The sequence below is a fragment of the Peromyscus maniculatus genome, chromosome 9 (assembly GCF_049852395.1).
Source record: "Peromyscus maniculatus bairdii isolate BWxNUB_F1_BW_parent chromosome 9, HU_Pman_BW_mat_3.1, whole genome shotgun sequence".
In the NCBI taxonomy this organism is placed as follows: Eukaryota; Metazoa; Chordata; class Mammalia; order Rodentia; family Cricetidae; genus Peromyscus; species Peromyscus maniculatus.
The window spans coordinates 18,905,247-18,925,386 of NC_134860.1; the positions used below are offsets into that span (position 1 = coordinate 18,905,247).

The following is a 20,140-nucleotide window of genomic DNA, read 5'->3' on the forward strand; positions in this document are numbered from 1 at the left end:
GTCATCCTTCCCTACTTAGAAACACATCACTGATGTAATATTCTGCTAATAATGATAATAGCAGCTAGCCAGAATAGCTTGTCACCTGTGAATTAATCCTGATGTCTGTCACAAATGACCACACTTAATTTCACACATTAAAATAAAAGCTAGATGATGCTTCAAAATATCCACAAGTACAGTTAGAAACTATGCTGTTCCCACAGAATTAGCATAACATTAATTTCTCTGAACATATGGTCTGCCTGGATGATATTTGGTAGTAAGTTTACCTCTTTATAATAAATTTTAAAATAAAGATAAAGGATGAAGCTCTTAACTGTTTTCCTTTTTCTTAGTTCCTGTCTTCCTATCTTCTTACTACATTTATTTCTTTATTTAAACAATAGTATGGGTCCTTTGGTACATACTCAGGAAAAATATACAGAATGTTGGTGTCAAAATTGCTCAGTTCAACTCAGCAGCTCATTTAAAACACGACCATATTTATATAGAATTATAGTTCAATACTCGGTACCAAAATCACTGGTATAAAAATAAGTGGAATTCTAGTCTGAATATTTATTAAAGGCACGCTCCGTTTCAGGATATATACAGAAAGTTCATGGCAGGTGTAGTCAATCAATAGACAGTACTCTCAAGGCATCACAGGCTTGTCATACCACGTTAGTATTTCAAGAGGTTGATGACCATGAAAGTGTTGATGTATTGTAACCCAACAACCCTCTGGCTCCAAAGTCTGATACTAAATCTGGAAAGATCAACCTTCAAAGTGCAACAGCCTCATCCTAACTTCCTTCAGAGACACACTAAACTCCATGAATGTATGTCAATCACCATATTAGTAATGTTCATCATACTCAATGATCATTTGCAAATAAGATCTCTTCTTGGATACTATCGTAGCTGATGATGTCTTTTCTGCTTCTCAGTTGATTTTTAACCTCTTAGCTTCCCAAATATCCTCAGCCTGCCTCTCCAGCTGCTCTTAAACTGCCCTTCTGCATGTCATTCCACAGGCTGTCATGGTCACTGTTTCATGCCATAATGAAAAGTCTAAGGATAAATGCTTTTGACAGTGGGTATAAGGACAGTGGTCTGTTTGTAATGGTGTATGGTATGGGCAACCGATAAGAGGTTGTGTGTGTGTGTGTGTGTGTGTGTGTGTGTGTGTGTGTGTGTGTGCATCAATGTCTGGATCTCAGGTGTTATTCCTTATGTGCCACCCATCTTGATTTTGAGACAGATTTTCTCTGGTCTGAAGCTTATCAAGTAAGTAGGGCTGGCTGGACAAGAAACCCCACTGACCTGCTTATCTCTGCTTCTCCAACCAGTGTGATTACAAATATGTACCACAGTTCTCAGCTATTTTGTGTGGATTCTGGGGATCAAACTCAGGTGCTCATGCTTGCACAGCAGGCAGCTGACAGGCTGGGCTGTACTTTAGACCACTATAGCTCACATTGTCACACGTTTCCCTTACTTAGGTGTAGGACTATGAACCAAGGCTGTTTGTCAGTTCCAAGAAGAAAAATGGGCTTTTCTTAGGGCTGTTCTATAAAAAGATGAATCTGGATCTGGTTTCTTTCAACTGACATTTCACACACTTTAATCACTTATTTAGCAATAATTCTCCAGTGGAAGGGAAGATATTCCCCAATTAGTTACATATTTTTAAAGTGTCATCTGCAAATTGTTACCTCATGAGCAAAGGAAAACAAAATCACTCTAACTTTTGCTTCTGAATACACGTATGCTTTCTTTCTTCTTCTAATTTTTATGTGTATGCATGGTGTGTGTGTGTGTGTGTGTGTGTGTGTGTGTGTGTGTGTGTGTGTGTGTGCTCTCACACGCATACATCTGTGAAGGCCAGACTAGGGGATGGGATTCCCTGGAGCTGGAATTAGAGTGGTTGTTAGTTAGCTGTCAGACATGGATGCAGCGGACACAGTTTGAGTCCTCTGCCTGTGCAATATGTGCCCTGACCCACTAAGCATCTCCAGTCCCTTGATGTCCATCTTCTGATTAGCTTTCACTAGCCCAGTAAATTACCATCACTAAAAACCAGACAATAGCCCCCAAATATCTTCAAGAATCTAGAAGTAGCATAAAACCAACAGCTTTCAGATAGGTCTGTAACTGTTCACTGTCTCCAACAAATGAAAACACTTGTCTATGACATTATTACCAGCATCCAGTTTACCGAGGGTTTATATTATAAAACTAATCTTACATGCTTCTTAAACCATTTCATTTAAACTTCAGTTGAGCTGGAGAACCAGAAATCTCCAGAATTTAAGGAACTGTTTCAGGGTCTCACTGTAGGAAAGAGTGAAATACTTCATGAAATGTAGAAATTGGAAATTTAAAGAGAGAGAGAGAGAGATTAATGGCAAACTTTGCCATGACTGTGATTATCCATGGTAAGATCACAAGCAGCTGTGAGATACAACCATTGAATTTGTTTTGTACTCATCTCTATGGGGAGTGAGGATTGTAAATATCATAGTTGAAACCCAGTGTGGCACCACAATGAAGTCAGAGTACACTGGGGTGGGTATTATGACCATGGGCAAGATTTCCCTGGTAATATCCTTCTTCTAAGAGCATTTCCTGTGGGCTGGTATATTTCTTTTTCTATATTGACCTAAAAAGGACACACAACACAGACTATATTTATTCTAAGACAATGTTCTTATTTACAGTGAGATTTGTTTGTAAATTATAAAATACAAACATGGCTCTTCCAATCTCTACAATAACTATACTAATGTATTCTCCTGCATCTAGAGGATAATACTCATTTATTCCAAAGACACTATAAGGTGAAAGACTCCACATTTTGTGCATAAGACTTGGTAAAGCCTTAACACCCTATGGAGATTCCTCACTTGAGACAATCTTCTGGGAACTCATAGCTAAATGGTTAACTTACAACATGTCTATTTGTGGCCTATTTTTGACCACATAGTTGAGATTGTGTTTATTATTTTTTAAGCTTACAGAAAATTTGAACAAAATACAAAGCTATATTTTGTTAATTTTAATTTAATGTGTAGATCATAGTTTCATAAGGGAATATTGCTATTCATTTATAGAAAGACATATTTTCTCTTGTCTTATTTTACTTTCAATAAAGGAATATTTATTCAAATCAACAAATTAACACAAGGTTGTAGTGGGTAGCCATTTCAACCTTGATCTGGATGTTCCAACCCCCATTGAGGCTTCGGTAACTGTCACGCCTACAAGACGGGGCCAAGAGAGGACCCTGAAAACCCGAGATCCAGATGCGCCATCTCTCTTGTTTCCTGGACCCTGGACACTGGAAGTAGACCGAGCAGAGTTCTCCAGAGAACACTGCCAGACTGCGCTTTCCCAGACCCTGCGACTTACCTATCCCTTCATTTGTAAGTTACACTATTAAATAAACCTCCCTTTTAACTACATGGAGTGGCCTTAATAATTTTGCCAATACAAGGTTATTCTGTATTCAAAGAAAATCAACCAGTCTGCATTTGATAATAATATTAGCAAAGAAGTTTTCCAATAACATGATTCATTAAATCACCAATTATATATAATTCTTATTTACCCATTAAAAGAATGTTCAGGTCCAGTGATAGCTCAATGAGTAAAGGCACTTGTCACCAAGGCTTATAACCCATTTTCAATCCCTGTGTCTCACATAGTGGAAGGACAGAACTAAGTCCCTCAAGTTGTCCTCTGACCTATATATGTGGGTCATGACATCACACAGACAGAAAGGCAGACAGACAAATGGGCAGAAACATGGACACACACACACACACACACACACACACACACACACACACACAAATGTAATAAAAAGGAGAGAATATTCAAGGCAGAACAGTTTACTAGCACACCAAGTGGTGAGAAGCACCCCTATGGCCTTTATCCCTGAAATTACAGCCCCTATCTAGTCTCAGAAAACAAATTTAAACTCAGAGGCACTCTACCTACTTCCTAACCAGTGATCCTCCATCTATCAATGTTGTCAAGGCAAAGAAAGTTTTGAAACTGTGTCAGCACAGGATGCTCAAGGAGACATGATGACTGAATGACAGGAAACAGTAATGATTCAAACAAACACCACCACACTACACACACAGAACAATCCTAAAATGAGAATAAGGCAGGGGCTTTAGGAAATTGCTCATCAGTTTGAGCTCATTAGTTTTAATAAATCACAGTAATGTGAAATACCGATAAGGAGAATTTGTTATAGGGCACAGAGGGTCAGTGGTATTTTATTACATCTATTTGTAAATCTAATACTTAAAATTCAAATTTATTAAATGCAAGGGAAAGGACTTGCCAACAAAAGTGTAGTACTATCAGAGGGACATCCAGGGCTATAGAACACAGTTCTCAATTTTTAGACAAGTTAGCTTCAGGAAGTTTTCCACGGCCAAGCTTTGCTCTCAAGTGGAAACACAAACTTGATATTTCATAGCCCACTTCCAAATTTGAGCCTGTCATCATACTCTGAAATGACTCATGTCTTCAAACTCCATTCCATCAACATTTTATATTAAGCAGCTCACTTCAATGTTAAGACACTGTGGGTAGCAAGGTCCTTAAAAATAGACCATGTGCTTAGTGGTGAAAAGGACACATTGTCAAGACTTCAAACACTAAGCTATTACAAACCTAATCCTTCATCTGCTTTGCTCATGACAGTACTGCTACTTTGCACAAACTAGGCACTTAATAAATATTTATTTAAAGAAATGAAGGAAAGAACACTATTAAGTACCATGAGGTACTTTTGAATGCATTTGTAGGTACTAACTCATTCAATTCATAAAAACCTAAAAGTTGCTTATCATTTTTATACCCAGTTTTTGAAAGAAAATTTGGGGGCTTGAAAAATGTTGGAACTTTCCAATTGACAGACCTGTAGCATGCATCACATTGATCTGAATTCAGACTGCTTCAGCTACACTAACCCTTCATTCATTTCCTTACTGATAAAATTAGATATTGCAAAAAGATTTTGAGTAAGTCGTGATTTACCTTGAAATCTGAAAGACATCTCAAACCTTTGACTTGAAATGCAACTGGCCATATTCTAAGCTAATCATGACTGTCTAATCATTTTTTTTTTTGCACTGCACAAACCCACTCAGACTAAGAAGGAAAGACAAAAAGCTACATCTGTCAAATGACCTCTGATGCAGAGTGTTAAGAATCATGGTGGCCTCCTTTAGTGTTTCTACACCACCACAAACTACAGATGATGGGAGGGTGACAATGATTCATTCTTCTCAGTATTCCCCAAAGGCTGTTCAAATTTCTTTGCACTGTTCAACGAGTGTCTCTAGGAACAATAGATGTGACAGGAAGCTGAAAATAATGGGTGAGATTCAGGCAGAAGAAAAATGGTCCAAGCCTGTATTTCTGTGCTGTCTTTCTGCCAGGGCCCCATAGCAAATATTCATTAATGCTACTGTCACTGTTTGGCTCTGTCATCCAAACAGATTGCTAACACTTTGCAGAGTGGACTTTAGCTGAAAATGAAAGGCTCTATGTCAGGATTCAGAGTGGTACATTTGCAGTCCCATCTTCTATAAAAACCCTTCTAAATACTATTTTTAAAATCTACAAACCACAGAAGTCCAGAAATTAGCCACTGCTTGAATTCTGTGTCACAAAGCAGAACAGACAAACTGCTCAGATGAATTCCCTAAGGGATGAATTTCAGAACCAAGTGGGAAAACGCAGCTGGGCCCTACCAGGTTCCTTGTAGGCACAGGGGATCAATGCTGTGACTCTCAAGTAATCATGTTTTTCTGAACTGCACTTCTTTGTTTCTTCCTTCCTCATGAGGATTTCATTCTCAGACTTGCTAAAAGATAAACACTGAAACTCCTGAATATGTTGACACAATGAAGTATGGCTTGCAGAAAGTCCTGGGTTCAATCCCCAGCATTGCTTGAAAGTGGCACCAAATGGTACATACACATCTGTAATCCCACCACCTGGAAAGTAGAGGCATGAAGATGACAAGTTCAAAATCATTCTTGGTTATTTAGGAAGTGCCAAGTCTGCCTAGTTAGATACATGAGACACTATCTAAATAATAATAATAATAATAATAATAATAATAATAATAATAATAATAAGCTAGGTGGCGGTGGCCCACACCTTTAATACCAGCACTCGGGAGGCAGAGCCAGGTGGATCTCTGTGAGTTCAAGGCCAGCCTGGTCTACAGAGAGAGATCCAGGGCAGGCACCAAAACTACACCGAGAAACACTTCTCAGAAAAAAACAATAAAAAAGAAAAAAATGAAAGGAACAAAATGAGAGAGGGATGAGAGACAGAGATGTTTCATGACAAGAATAATGCTGAGGAGCCATTGGCAGTCTATGGCTGCTGAGGAGGGAGAGTCAATTATTTGATATGTGTGTATTCTAGTAGGTTGACCATATTCTAGTGATGTGTACATGGGAAGACTAATTGGAGCCAATAATTATTAAAGACAAAACAAAACACCATGAATTCGTGAGGGAAATGTGTCAGGGGAATTAGAATGGAGGAGTAGAGGTAGATATGACCAAAATATATTGTAGCCATGTATGAATGTCTCAAAGAATAAATAAAAATATACTAAAAAGAATCAGGGGAGGGTGAATGAAGCAAGGGGATCATGAGTTTTAAATCACCTTGTACTAGATAGTGGGACATTGTGTCCAAGAAAAAAGTAATAGAATAAAAAGGGTTAGGGTCAGGCATCTAATAGCAAGCTCCTGAGAAGTAGAGAGTGAGGAGATTTGGACCAGGCAGAGGGCAGAGGCTGCAGTTCCCACAAGCTTCAAAGAAACAGGTCTCATCAGAAACTGTCCAGTGTCTCGCTTGGAAATGAGAAGAGTCCAGTAGATGGCCAAGCACAGCTGAGATCTATTTTGCATCTTCACACTGTACAACTTTGAAATATCCTTGACATTTCACAGGATCACACTAGTTTGAACTGGGATTTCACCAAGTAAAAGCAGGCTCCACAGTTGAGGTAAATGTCCCTTCCCAACAATACCAGCCAACAAGCCAGTGTTAGAACCTACAATTGAATGTAAGTGAAGTTTGTCAACTGTGCAGATAGTGCCAAGGCTATGTGCAACTTCTGGAATTTTGTTTAAAGCCCTAAATGTAAGTATCATGTACATTTTCTAAACTGTAAATGGCAATGCCTCTAAAAACATGTGTGTTAAAATCCTGAGTCGGCCACAATCTGCATGTTCTGGACCACACACCTCTAGTGTTGGAAGGCACTCTGGGACCCACACTTAACGTATAGTCATGGGGCTTTACCCAGGCTCCCCTCAGAATACAAGGACAGACACACTTATTAGAAACTATTATGACTTTTACTTCTCTTTTTAGTTATTTTCTCTTTAGATACAGGCTGGCATCCCATGGATATCAGCCAGCCATTGTATATCAAGCTTCAGTGAGCCCAGGCAACCCCTCTTCCACTAAGGTTAGAGGAGGCAATCTGACAAGAGGAATGGATCCCCAAATCAGGCAACAGAGTCAGAGACAGCCTCTGCTCTTCCTACTAGGAGCCCCACAAGTCTAATATACATGCAGAGGGCAAGGTCCCATGCAGACTCCCTAGGTGTCAGTTCAGTCTCTATGAGCCACTTTGTGCCAGGTTAATTGGTTCTGTGGGTTTTCTTGTGGTGCCCCTCAACACCATTGGGTCCTACAATTCTTCCTCCCCCTCTTCTGCAGGATTCCAAGAGCTCTGCCTAATATTTGACTGTGAGTCTCTGCATCTGTTTTCATCAGTTGCTGGGTAAAGGCTCTCTGATGACAGTTGGGCTAGCCACCAATATATGAGTATAGCAGAATATCATTAGGAGTAATTTCAAAGATTTTTTTGACCTGTAATGTTGGTTCTATCCTAGGTCTCTTGGGTATCCAGCCTTCGGGTCCTAGCCCTCAGCATGGGGCGCCCTCTCAGGGTATGAGTCTCCAGCTGGGCCAGTCATTAGCTGGTCACTCTCACAATTTCTGTTCCATCATTACCTCAGCAAATCTTGTAGGGAGAACAAATTGTGGCTGGGTTGGTGTCCTAGTTCCTCTCCTAGAAGTCTTGCCTGGTTACAGAAGATGGCCAGTTCAGGCTTAATATCTCCCATTGCTAGGAGTCTTAGCTGAGGTCACCCTCATAGATTCCTGGCAGTTTCCATTGCTCTAGGTTTCTAGTTCATCTCAGGGATGCCCCATGACTTTTACTTCCTTACAGATATTTGTTTCCCCTCTCCTTTCTTTGGAATCTACACAGAAGGAATATCGCCTAGGGTGAAAATCTTCATGCATCTTCTCAGCCTCACTTAATGTTCTGGCATCTTCTTAGTTGATAACAGAAAGACAAGCATGTACACAAAGACTTCACCACATCAGAATCCCAGCTTCTTAATGTTAAAGACAATGTTATTCTTTATATTTTCTTGTTTTAATATACCACAGCTAGACTTGGATCTGCTAAGTAAGAGATGATATCATCAAATGTGTGATGCTAGCCATTTTTCAGCCTTTCAAAGGATGCATTCCTATCTTTGTCAAGGGCTAGACCAAAAACTGACCAGCAGTATACACAGTTCACCTTTGACTCCTGAACTAAGTTGCTGTCCTTATTCATTTTCTGGAAAACACTTTCATTCTTTACTTCATTGGTTCTCACAGTATCTCACTGTGATAGGCACAGTGTTAGAAACATCCAAGAATCAAGAACAATGTGTTCCTGTAAATTCATAATCCTGGAACTTCTGTTGGCCTCATAACCATAGGAACATTTTAAAAAGAGGGATTTCAAATTCCACTGCCCAGTCTCTGATTCAGTATGGACTGGTGGGAGCCTGAACGTTTGCATTTCTAACAAATCACCAAGTATTACTGCAGCTGTGAGAACCATGCTTCAAAACCGCCATGGATATAACTGCCAGTCAGTTTCTGGCTCAGATTTATTGGTGTCAGCTGTGAAGTTAAATACCACTTAAACAGCAAGTCACACACTTAAGAAAAGAAAATTTAGAATTGAGTGGTTTAGTGTCCTTGTTTGCCTGTGACTGAGGGAGTTCAGGGACAGGGGAACTTTGAGGCAAAAATGGGGCTGTCTGGGTGTTCCAAGAAAGCTGGGACAAGTCAAACACCTATGAAAGCAATTTCAGAAAAGTAGGAAACAAACAAACTAAAAAAAAAAAAAAATGGGGCTGGAGAAGACGGCTCAGGAGTTAAGAGCACTTGCTGCTCTTCTAGAGGACCAAAGTTCAGTTCTAAGCACATATATCAGGCTGCTTATAACTCCAGATACAGGGCCCAACACCTCCTCTGGACTCTGTGGTTATTCCCCTCCCCCATAAAAATTAAAATAAATGTTCTGTTTAAAAAGAACAAGAAATAGCAATAACAAATACAGCTAACTGTATGAATGTTTCTGCCACTGCACATGTACACCGGCATGTGTGCATAATGGTCCCAAGTACATCATGTGCTTTTCTATCATGGGAGACAGGTCTTGAAATAATTGTTATGATCAAAGATATATGAAGACACATTCAAGTCTTTGATGCAGAGCCCAGTCCCCATTAATCTTCCATTCAGCAGTAATATCAAGTTTTGTGGGTTTTTTTTTTTTTGTTTGTTTTTTGACAGAAATAGGGTCTCATCTCTAATTAGAGTGTGTGTTTCTAAGAAATTTTTTCCTCTTAGAGACTTCCTTATAAATCCAGTTGTTTCATCCTCTCTGAATGCAAATTAAACCATGTAAATCAATCATTAGTCAGGCTTAGTCTATCTGGGTGGATCCAGCCACTGTACACAGAGCTAATAAGCACCAAGATAAATATGTGCATTTTGTCACACTCTGTGATATTTCTGCAAACTATAAAGGGAAAGAAAAAGAGGGAAAATATAGTTTGTTCCAAAGCTAGTTTAAACAACTGGATAGAGTCTTAAAGTTTTATTGCTGTGAAGAGACACCATGACCACAGCCACTCTTATAAAAGAAAACATTTAATTGGGACTGGCTTACAGTTTCAGAGGTTTAGTTCATTATTATCATGGTAGCACTCAGGCAGACATGGTGCTGCAGAGGTAGTTAAGAGTTCTACATCCAGACTGGCAGGCAGAAGGAAGAGAGTGAGAATGAGCCTGGCTCAATCATCTGAAACCTCAAAGCCCACTCTCAGTAACACACTTCCTCCAAGAAGGCCACACCTCCCAATAGTACCACTCCTTATGAATTCATGGGGGCCATTTTCATTCAAGCTGCCTGTCTTAGTTAGGGTTTCTATTGCTGTGAAGAGACACCATGACCACAGCAACTCTTATAAGGGAAAACATTTCATTTTGCTGGCTTACAGTTCAGAGGTCCATCATGGTGGGACATGACATGCAGGCAGACATGCTGCTGGAGAAGGAGCTGCTACATGTTGATATACAGGCAACAGGATGTAGACTGTAACACTAGGTGTAACATGAGAATAGGAGACCTCAAAGCCCACCCCCGCAGTGACACACTTCCTCCAACAAGACCAAGCTTACTCGAACAAAGCCACACTTCCTAATAGTGCCATTCTCTTTGGGGGTCATTTTCTTTCAAATTACCATGTCACTACAGATGGTGTGAGATTAGAAAGCTACCTTTTCAAAGCTTCTTAGATAATGTTTTTCCATCAGCAGGACAAAAGGAAAAAAATCAGTGTATGAATAATGGTTCTCATAATTCTAATGCTTTCAAAGGTTAAAAAAAATAAGTACTGTATATTGGTAGTAAGCCTATATATTGAAAGTCTTATTTCATATCTGGCAAGAAGTCAAAGTTGGCTTTTGCAGTTAGTGGCCTTGGTAGCCATCTGGGTAGAACATATAGCAACAGCCTTTTCCCTCTGATCAAGTGCTTTAGGGAAGAAATAAGAAGGTATCTTGTGTCCTTAACTTCTATTGTAACTGTGTATCTGGCAGGAATTATAGCACAGGTTGCTGTGAAGTTGGAAATATTTGCTGACTGAAATTGAACACAAGATGAATGAGCTCTTGTTTATTTATATTTTTAGGATACATAGAGAAGTTAGAAGGTTATCATGCCAAGTTACTTAGAATATAGGTACGTGGTCTAAGATTCTATTGTGCAGAACATACAGTGGCAAAAAACATAATAATGATATTTGCTTCCATGTAGAATGGTCTTGAAGATAAGAAAACAAGTTCTCATAATAGACAGTGACTTATGAAATACTTTGTATGGAGATAATTTAGAACATTATCCCATCTGGTCATAGGCATTTTAGTGCCTGTATAAGATTACTCACATTTTCCATTACAGTGTTAGAATTTCATGGATTAAACGAGAAAAAAAAAAAACACATTTTAACCATCAAAAAGCATCCACAATGTAACCAAGGGGCTTATATCACAGTCCACTATACAGATGTCCAGAGTAAGGGGCTCTTTAATTTCAGGCGACTAGGAAAGGGATTTCCATGGAGACAATTCCACTGGAGAAATCATGGAATGTTTACAAAGAAGAGGAAGAAACAAAATAAGCAAAAGCCTTTACAAAGATGGAGAGAATATTTACTTTTAGGGAAACATTATTTACAATTGCATATGATTCTTTCAACTGAAAATTAAAAGTAGCAATTTATTATTACTTCTTGCTTTGAGGGATGGGGGAGAAAGAAGTCACCATATAATACAATTACCTGATAGAATTTCTCTCCTCAAAGTAGTTGCCTCTATATGGTATTAGCCATGACAATTTTTAAACATCAGAACAGCCATAAAAATTAGAGAAAATGTACAAGTTAAAATATAACAGGAGAAATCTAAATTGGACTATTTACCAGAAAAATGAACACAAAAAGGTTCCTAGAACTTCCTGAAAAATCACAGAACACTGTAGTAGAAGCTCCCATTACCAGAAAAGGAAGAGAGGAAATTTTCTACAGAAATAATACAAGCACAATTTCATGAAATTTCAGATATTGTATTTTCTATTATCCTCATTGACTATCACATAGTTACTGAACTTCCAAACTATAGAATCCTTCTTTATATTTTCTCAAAATAGTCATTATGATTATATCGACATTTCAGCAAAACACTAAAGAAACAAACACAAATAATTACTCTTTACTTTTCCACAAACTGTGCAATGAAAACTATTTGATCTTTCTATAGGCTTCACTTAAGAGTATTTGTCTGTGAATAGCTCAAACCTCATTGTTTGCATATACAATATTTAGTTTGATAGTGTAAATTATTTTTTAAAGTAGAGCTATGTTAGTAAAGAGTATTTTGTCTGAGAGTTAATTTTAAAGGATGTATGTGAGCTTTTGGAAACTGATAACCCTACTGGCTAGTTCCATCCTGTAGAATGTTAAATATTTTTATAGCTACAAAAGGGTAAAAATGTGTTTCCAGGTGAGTCAACTTCACAAGGGATGCTGATATTTTTCTTTAATTTCTGCTGTTTGGATCTTATTTCAGATCTAGACTTTAATCACTAGTTTAACTAAAATAAAATTAATAAAAATAACATTAATATAACAAGACAACTCTTAAGTTTTAGGAGTCAGTATTTTCATAAGGATACATATATCGTTTGTTTTGTTTTGATTTTGATTTTTGTGGTCATGACCAATCTTTATTTAGCTTACTTTGTTCCTCCAAGAGATTTATGTATGCTTTATTGTGCACATGGGATTGAGTTAATTACCACCAGAATAAGTTTTCACCAAATTGTGCTGGTTTTAAATATACCTAAAATAAACTACTCAGGGTCAGAGTCTCAAAGTTTGGACTAACAACGGTGACTTAGTTGTGTTGAACCGAACTGCCTTCTTGCCTCCCACAGATCATCACTTCACTGGCCACAGTGGTCTCAGAGACTCCGAAGCCAGGAAGGAGACTGGCTTACTGGGTTATCTGTAGAGTAACTGTTCAAAGGCAGCAGTGAACAGGAAGACCCAGTGCCCTGCACCTCCTCCTGCTGGGCCCACCCTCTCTTTCTTCCTTCCCACCAGCCTGTGACCAGCAGACAGTGGCTCCTTGCTTTCTTTCCTCTCTGGCAGGCCCAGTCAAGTCTCTGTCGGTTCTTTTTCAACTTTCAGTATCTAAATGAGTTAATTCATAAGAGAAACAAGAAAAAGGAGCTGAGGACACATATATCTTATGGGCCTCACCACTGATGTTTGGTTGATTTTTGAGACCAGGGTGGACTCGAACTCAAGATATTTCTGTCTGCCTTTGTTTCCCGAGTCCAAGGTGTATATCACCCAGCTTGGCAATCCCTGTTTTAATTATTGGTATTTTTTGTTACTTTTAATCAAAGAGCAGTTATGAAAAGTAAAAGTAAATGCCGGTACCTTGATTGAGAATGTCGACTTGCCTTATAGAGCATTTTTTAAAGCAGTTTCATTTTCGTGCTATGGAAGATGCACGTCTGGTGTGCTCTGCATTCTGTAGCTGTTTTGAAGGCAGCATAGGCTTTGGAGCTGTTTCTCTCTCAATGGAAAAGCCTTCTCACGGAGTGTGACATGCTTTGTCCTCTCTAACAGGCTTTTCTTGCCCGAAGAGGAAGTCAGTCCAGGAACACTAGACTCCAGGCTTGAATGTGTGTAGTCAAATGTCTCAGTGTTCTGGGAGTGTGTCAGGCTCAGAACACAGCCAAGCCTGGTACTTGGAAGGTTTCTGCCAAGCAATCAAGATCACAGCCAAGTCCAAAGAGCCAACTGACAGGATTGAGGGGACAAGGCAGAGCCAGGAGGCAGGCTGGGCTAGAAGAAACAGAGCCTCGGGTATTTGAGGACATGGTTTAAGACCACAGTAGGCAAGCAAGGTGATGACCTTGTCGGTTTATTTTTAGCATGACAGCCTGGCCTCTTGGATAGCCCTCATGGCTTCATGGAGGAGAATTTCCATGCCCACCACCTGGCCCTCCATAGAAAAGGCCAAGGAATAAAGGCAGCATGCGTCCATATTCTGTGCATTTTGTTTCGAGACCACACCAGTCTAGACAGGTGACTTCCTACCTTGTTACAATAAAAGAACAAGGCAAGAAAATACACATATGTGTATGTGTATTGTCTCTGCAAGATTTTAACTTGCTCTCATAAACCAGCCATGGCTCTCACTTATCTGTAGAAAGCAAAACAAACAGACAATAAAAAAAGAATGAAAACCAAGAACTGGCCAGCTCAGACAATGGAATCCATTGGTATTGTCTGATCCAGCAACATCATCCTCTCAGAAAGAGAATGTCCCTGCCTGGAGCTGTTCTATAAAAAAAAGCATGTTTTTTAGCATAAAGTCCAGGATAAAGTCATCTAGATAACTCAAGTGAACAATTACTTCTAAGTATTAAAGGAATTCTTGAAAGATTCTTGGATATTAAAAAAAAATACTGCATTTTGTTTTCATACAACTTATTTCCATAGAAAATGTTTTGTGAGTGTGTGCGTGTGTGTGTGGTGTGTGTGTGTGTGTGTGTGTGTGTGTGTGTGTTTGTAGCATCATCATGCTATCATCATTTAACAGTTCAGAAAAAAATAATCCACCATGACTCAATATTTACAAGATAATTTCAAAACCAGCTGGTCTCCTTTCTGTTGACCAATCAGTCATAGTAAATAAACATGGCTCCGGCTATAGGTTAAATTAACTTAAACTGAATATATTTCAATAAGAAAAAAAATTTGTACTTGCCTATTTAACAGCCAAAGAGTTATGTTATTTATGCCCTTACATTGTATTTCACTCAGAGGTAAGTTTTGTGGCTTCCTTCCTTCTCTTTTTCCTCTGGTTTTATGTTTTAGCTGGGATCTCATTCTCCAGGCTGACTGGGAACTCACTATGCAGCCTCAGCTGACCTGAATGATCTTCCTGACTTAGCCTCCTGACTATCTGAATTACAGGCATTATCCCAGCTCTCTTTTTACTCATCAAAGCATGTTTTTATCATCTATAATTCCAGAATTTAAGAGGTAACAGCATGAAGATTGTCAAAAGTTCAAGATCAGCACAGGCTACAGAGTGAGAGCACATGCTGAAAATAATTAAACAAATAGACAAATAACCCGATAACTAATTAAACTTGGTAGAATAAAAAGAAAGGAAGGAAGACAGGAGGAAAAAGGAAAGGAATGTTCATTTTTATCAACTTATCTGGATAGATGCATGGAATTAACTAATCCATAGAATTTGCATACAATCCATCAGTTGCATCGTTGAGGTTCCATCATCACAGATGCCCTGATTCTTCGAAGGTATGTCCTCCTAAGATTTCTGAGGTAATAATGGAAAATCCACCAACCTATCCACTGTGTAAATGCTGATGTTGGTGATATCAATGTATTGTAGCATGTGGATGAATGACAAATGTGGAAGAAATCCAGTCTATTCTGCAAGTTCCCAGCTACACAACAAAAGCACTCAGAGCCATCAGTTACCTTGCTAAGATGAAGGCTCCTTTTTCAGACTTTAATGACTCATTAGTTTTGGCTATGACTTTTTCTAGAAAGTTAGACCCACATCTCAACTGTCTAGTTTTATAAATGATTATTCTAAATGGCATGACTATTACACCAGTACACTATTAGGTATAACAATACTATGTCTTCAAGGTAAACCTAGATCATTACAAAATTAATGTGTGATTCAAAATATCAAAAGGCTATAAACCAATGACTCCTGCTTAGTCCTTTTAGATTTCAAATAATTTTGTGTATTCTCTGCTTTAGAGAAATGCTATAAGACAAACAATAGGGCTTTTAAAAGATTTGTTTTAATTAGCATTTTATTTGTATTCATGTGTCTGTGTGTCTTTGTGTGTATAGAGGGAGGCACTCACAGAAGGGAATCAGTTCCCCTGGAGTTAGGATTGCAAGATGTTAAAGGCAGCCTCTATGGGCACCAAGAACAAACCCAGGTCCTCTGCAAAAACATCTAGCACTCTGCTGACCCATCATCCTTCCAGGTCCAGAGCTCTTATATTATAACTGAAAATCTACCATCAATATTCACCTACACTCTGATATAATATAGATATTAATCATAAAATTCATAATCAGAACCAAAATTATTTACATATTATTGTTATCACTTGACAGAGAAAACATTATCTCTGACACTAATGAGCAACATATAAAAATTTTATGTGGCATCAATAGGACTTTGTTTCAATTTTTTCTATTTCTTCAAAAACATTTCTAAGATAATGTTTACTACTAGATAGTAATATGTAATTTTTAACTATTTTGTAGCTCTTATAACAGAAATATATGTCATAAACATTTTAGTGTGATGTTGTTATATTATTGTAAATTGGATGTACTGTGCCAGATTTGTAATTCTTACTGATTATATTTATAACAGTATCTAGCTTTCTGTAAACACAATAATCTAAAATGCCAAATTTTCAGACATATGCTTTAAAACTAGAGTTTAGATATCATGTAAAATGTATGAATTACTATGCATGGGTCTTTCTGTTGCTTCATGTAAGCAGTGGTGTTCATCTCCAGGCTTTCCCTTTAGATAAAGAATATACCAAGTCTTGAAGGATGGTGCTGAGGTGAAGATCACTTGTTGCTCTTCTAGAGGACTTGAATTTGGTTCCCAGTACTAACATGAAGTTCCCAACCTCCTATAACTCCAGCTACAGACCTGCCTCTATGCTCTATCATTCACAGGCACCCAATATGAGAAATATACTGATATATGCACTTAAATAACAATTTTTAAAAGAATAAGTCAAGCTTTCCACTATGCTCATGTTACTGCTATTCATCATTGTGGGGAAAGTTCTAGTCAGGTTCATTAAGCAAGAAAGAAAAGGACATGCAAATTAAAGGAGATGAATTAAAACTTTCCCTGCTTTTAGCTGATGTAATTTCATGAACTAACACTTGTAAACCCCTAAATAATTTAGCAAAGAACAATAGTTTATGAGCTCAGCAATGTCATAAATGCAACATTTATATACAAAAATCAGTTGTACTTCTATTCAACAGCGATTAATAATCTACAGGAGAAATTAACAGATGGATTCATTTATAATAATATGAAAAAACATAAAATACTCAGCATTAAATTTAATTAATATCTTGAGAGACATACACATTGGAAACTATAAGATAATGTTGAAAGATATTAAAGAAGACTGAAGTACATCAGTGAAAAATACATGTTCATTTATTGGAAGACTTAATATTAACATAGCAAGATGACCCAAATTAGCCCACAACATCAGTGTAATCACTCTAAACTCATAAGTGTATTTTTTTTGTAGAAATGGACAATCTGACTTATGGCTCATACAGAAAGGCATGGATCCTTAACTATGAAGACAAATATTGAAAAGAACAAAACTGGATAACTCACACTTCTTGAATTCAACATATATTAAAAATTATATCAATCAAAGGAGTATACAGCCTAAGCATAAACAAGAGAAACAGAAATGAACCCCCCAATCCATACACATGTCTATGGGAAATTCATCTTGCACAAGAGTGAAAAATTGTCCACTTGTTTCGTTTCCTCAGGTATTCTACTGTTCTGCTTAGTGTTCTGTCAACTTGTCAGAAGTCAGGGCCAACTGGAAAGAGAGAACCTCAGTTGTGATAACGCCTCCATTTGACTGACTGTAGGCACGTTGGGAGGTCATTTTATTGATGAATGATTGGTGTGGAAGTGCCCAGCTCACTGTCAGTGGTGCCACCCCTGCAGGCAGTCTCAGGCTTCATGCGATAGCAAACTGGCAGCAAGTCAGTAAGCAGCACTCCTCCATCATCTCCGCTTCAGTTCCAGCCTCCTGGTTCCTGCCCTGCTTAAGTTCTAGCCTTGGATTCCCTCCGTGATAAACTGTGATTGGATCCTGTAGGCCAAATAAATCCTTTCCTCGCCAAGGTGCTCTTGATCATCTTTATCACAGCAATAGAGAGCAAGTAGGACGTTGACCCTCTGAAAAGAGTCCACTCACCTATCACAGGTGGGTGTTTACAAGTTAAAGAAAGCAGTTGAACTTCTGCCATATACCACACATCATTCAAAAAGTTCCAATGACCTAAATCTAAACATAAATCTTTAACCGTCTGAGAAGGATGCATATAAATATTTGTGACTTGGGCTTAAACAATGACTTCTTAAAGCAATAGCAAAACACAAGAAACAAAAGAATAAGTTCAACTTCACTGAAATTCAAAAATTCTGTGTCAAAGGAGTCTGACAAAAAGAAGGTGTCTTAGTTAGGGTTTCAGTTGCTGGGAAGAAACACCATGACCAGGGCAACTTTATTTTGTTTTGTTTTGTTTTTTGCTTTTTGAGACAACCAAACAGTTAAAAAGAGAACAGGAAGTTGAAGTCAACTTTCTAAATTGGAGCTTCACCAATTAATAAAGACATGGAAGAAATTCAGCATGAAGCTTTAGGGAACATGAGTATTCATATTCACTAGAACCATAATATGACACAAATGTCAGTTCGGACTAATGCAAATCCAGAGAGTAAAGAGTGATGGCAAATCCACCCATGGTTGGGTGCTTCTCAAGAGTGGGAGTTTCTCAAAAAGTCGCACATGGGTTTCTCTATGGCTCAGAAATGTAGCCTGTTGGACACATGCATATCAATGAAAATATATTCTTAAAAGTACCTTGACCACAAACAGCCATTGCTGAGTTGCACCTTTCATACTCATCAACCCGTACTAACAACCCTTTTGCCTATGCACTGGTTACAGGATGCATCTGTGCAGGATGCTTCTCCATGGAATTTCTTTCAGATCTATGTGTAGAATGAGATGCTGTTTGAAGCTATGTTATTGTTGAACCTTGAGAGCATATGCCAAACAAAATGTAGTTGATCACAAAAGTCCAGACTTTGTAGGGTCTTATTCATATAAATGTCAGGAGTATCAACAGAGACAGAAAGCAGATTGGCAGCCAAGGGATTGAGATGGAGTGAATTAGGAGGCATGGGATTTCCTCCTGTGGGTATGGAAACAGTTATGACTGTAATAACGGCAAATCATAATGAATGTATTTAAACTCCTTGCTTTTATGCCTTAATCTAATAAAATACTGATTTTCACATTATGTAAACTTCCTTTTTTAATTTTTTTTATAAGATCAATGTTTCTGTAGTGGCCAAAGCCCTTGGTGGGCCAGGTCTTCATGCTTTATCTGGTTTTATCAACACAGATGAAAGTGTGTCTCTCACCCATCTTGCAATTCTTCTTCTGTGCCTTCTTTTTCTCAATAGCACCTATCTCATTCAAATGAGCTTATAATATGTTATAACCTCAAATGTTTTTATCTGTGACCTAGACTTACAAGCAAGGACTTAAAGCTGTTTTATTTTTTGCTGATCCTTAGTATCTAGAGCAGTTCCTTAAACAAAGGGATTACCTGATAAGTAGTTTGTGTGCATAAATGAATGACATAATTCAGGGAAGCAGTGATACTTGGGGGAGAGAGGCATAGAGAAATTCAGGACCACTGCATGGTCACAAGTATCAAAGTAATTTTCATCTCTCCCCCTGTTTTATTATCTTTCATTGAGTTGTGATTTAATTAAGTAATTTAGGGAAAGTGATGATAACTTCATTGAGAGAGGGTATATATCCCAAGATTCATCAGATTGCTTAGAACTCTAAGTTAATTGATTTTGATAAACAAGATGGTTATAAAAACAATACTTTTAGGTCTTTGTCCAGGGCCCTGGAGCAGCTGTCTGGGCAGTGTTGTTGTTTGTGGCTTCTGTTGCTGCTGGCGGCTGTGCAGGAGCCTGTACTCCAGCCATCACTTAGGGTCATGTTGGTGTCCAAATGCCAAGCTACGTAGAAAGCCGTGCTGGTCTGAGTGGCCTATACTGCCATCTGAGACCATGGTGACATCCAGGCCTGGGCTGTTGCCTAGGACCATGTCTGAGTATGTGGTCCTACCATACCTAAGGTCTTTATTAAAGTCTGTGTCCCATGTTGCTACCAAAGGCCACATAGATGCACAGGGACTGGGCCATAACCTGTGGCCATGAGGGTACTTGAGATCTATGCTGCCACCAAGGACATCCTGATCTGAGTACCCTACACTGTCACCTAGGGCCA

At 38.4% G+C, this 20,140-nt stretch overlaps 1 protein-coding gene across 6 annotated transcripts in view; it reads right to left on the reverse strand.

Moving 5' to 3' along the window:
* Znf385d (zinc finger protein 385D) overlaps positions 1–20,140 on the reverse strand; it is a 345,072-nt gene that overhangs the window by 28,441 nt on the left and 296,491 nt on the right. The window lies entirely within an intron of this gene.